Source organism: Leptonychotes weddellii, chromosome 10, assembly GCF_054177405.1.
Source record: "Leptonychotes weddellii isolate Sample4059 chromosome 10, ASM5417740v2, whole genome shotgun sequence".
Taxonomy (NCBI): Eukaryota; Metazoa; Chordata; class Mammalia; order Carnivora; family Phocidae; genus Leptonychotes; species Leptonychotes weddellii.
Genome location: NC_138378.1, coordinates 63,279,751 through 63,282,174, shown reverse-complemented (window position 1 = coordinate 63,282,174; position 2,424 = coordinate 63,279,751). Strand labels below are relative to the sequence as shown.

The following is a 2,424-nucleotide window of genomic DNA, read 5'->3' as shown; positions in this document are numbered from 1 at the left end:
TTTATCTGATATGTCATTTGCAAATATCTTCTCCCATTCTGTCGGTTGTCTTTTGGTTTTGTTGACTGTTTCCGTTGCTTTGCAAAAGCTTTTTATCTTGATGAAGTCCCAATAGTTCATTTTTGCCCTTGCTTCCCTTGCCTTTGGCCCCACAGATTATCTACCTTTAAATGGAGAGATCTAGAGGTCAACATTTCAGTCAAATTATCAAATTTAGTATCACCAGGTTGCCTGGCTGGTTCAGTTAGTGGAGCATGCAACTCTTAATCTCAGGGTTGAAGGTTTGAGCCCCACATTGGATAAAGAGGTTAGTTAAAAATAAAACCAAAAAAAAAAAAAAATTAGTATCACCAATACCAGAACAAACTGCTTCTTCTACCTCCTGATATAATGCAGTATGAAATGCTGCACAAAATATTTTTGGCCAAATACCTAACCCAAATCTTATCAAGCCTTAACACCTAACTCAGTTTACAGAAAATATGGGATATGTGAACAAACAAGTTAATTGAAACCACAAGGAAACAGGTAATGCCAGAAGATAGGACAGGATATAAACTGGCCTAGCCTCATCAAAAAAAGTAAATGTAATGAAACAACAAAAAATACAAAAAGTGGGGAGTTATTCTTGATTAAAAAAGATGAAAGAAATACAAAAACCAAATACAATGTGATTAGATCTTGGATCCTGTTTTTTTGAGTTTGGGGTTTGTTTTTTGTTGTTTTTTTTAAGTCTATGAAGGACAATGTGGGGAGAAGGAACAACTGGGGATATTCAAAGACAAAGTGGATGCTAGAGGATATTAGGGAATTGCTGTTATTTTTTAGAAAATCTTATTTTTAGGAAACCTGAAGTGTTTAGGAATAAAATGTTATGTCTGCAACTTACCTTCAAATGATTCAGGAAGAAATGTGTTATTTATATACATACAAACACAGACATGCACATCTGCATAAGAAGAAATAAAGCAAATAAGGCAAATACTAGCAATGCTGAATCTAGGTATTTTTAAAGTTTTTCTGCATGTTTGAAATCTTTTATTATAAAAAATTGGGGGGACACCTGGGTAGCTCAGTCAGGTAAGCATCTGCCTTCAGCTCAAGTCATGATCCCAAGATGCTGGGATCGAGTGCCACATCCGGCTCCCTGCTCAGCAGGGAGTCTGCTTCTCCCTCTGCTCCTCCCCTGCTCATGCTCTCTCTCTTTCTCTCTCTCTCAAATAAATAAAATCTTTAAAAATAAATAAATAATTTTAAAAAGGTAGTTTTGTGGCTCTATTGAAACAGAAGTTATGTTTCCATCACATCAGGTTTATGGCAGTGGTGACAATGAGACTTGTAACATTTTCTGCGAGGCTGATGGGAGTAGACTGGCAATAAAACTTTACAATATTAGAAACAAGGAATAATATATTTTAGATCATTTGCCAAAATAGCAATCAATGTACTTGCTATAATTTGACTTCTAGGGCCCTAAAGTAAATTGCTTGAAGAAATTGAATCCCAAAGATTACAGTTGGGTAATTTTTTTAAAGAGATTCTTTTTTTAAAAGATTTTATTTATTTATTTGAGAGAGAGACAGGGAGAGTGAGAGAAAGAGCACGAGTGGAGTGAGGGGCAGAGGGAGAAGAAGACTCCCTGCTGAGCAGGGAGCTCAATGTGGGGCTTGATCCTGGGACTCCAGGATCATGACCTGAGTGAAAGGCAGATGCGTAACCAACTGAGCAGGGAATTTTTGAAGCATGTCCATATTTGAGAGGAGATCAAAGAAGCCCAACCAAAACAACTGTGGACTGACTGACAGTGACAACTGTGGATTGAACAAAAGTTCTTTTTAAAAGGACTGTTTTAGAGGTTATGATTCTGACTTTGGAGGGACTAAGGTGATGGGCAGTGGAAAGAATCACATGTGAAATTCCTTAAATAAAAATAGACTTTAAAAAAATTAAAAATAAAAATAAATTTCTCACATGAGAAGTCTGGAGGTATAGCAACTTAAGGAAACAGTCAGATACCCAGAATCTTCCTGTCTTGTTGTTATACTACATTCAGCACAGATCTTCCACATCATGCTTTAAGATGATAAACTTCAGTATTTACATTTGCATTCCAGCTAGCAGGAAGGAGAACAGAAGATGGGTACACCCCCTCTAAGGATATTTTCTGTAATTTTCATACAACACTGCTGCTTACATCTCACTGGCCAGAACTTAGAAGGCATGTAGCTGCAAGGGAAGCTAGGCTTATACACTATATTCTTGGGGGCAGTGCGTACATTTAAAATCAGGAGTATTATATTAAAAAGTGGAAAAGTAATGTTGGTTCATCAGAAGTTTCTGCTATCACACTCATGGGTCCTTTTTGAAAAAACTTTCTGATGATGATATTCAGCCACCCAAGAAGTGAACAAATAATCAGAACTG

At 36.7% G+C, this 2,424-nt stretch overlaps 1 non-coding gene across 1 annotated transcript; it reads left to right on the top strand.

The window, feature by feature from the left end:
* Window positions 1–1,212: 1,212 nt before the first annotated feature.
* LOC115938806 (small nucleolar RNA SNORA1) lies at window positions 1,213–1,347 on the top strand. The gene has a single exon (XR_004073835.1). It is a non-coding gene; the product is annotated as a small nucleolar RNA SNORA1 (small nucleolar RNA).
* Window positions 1,348–2,424: the final 1,077 nt, after the last annotated feature.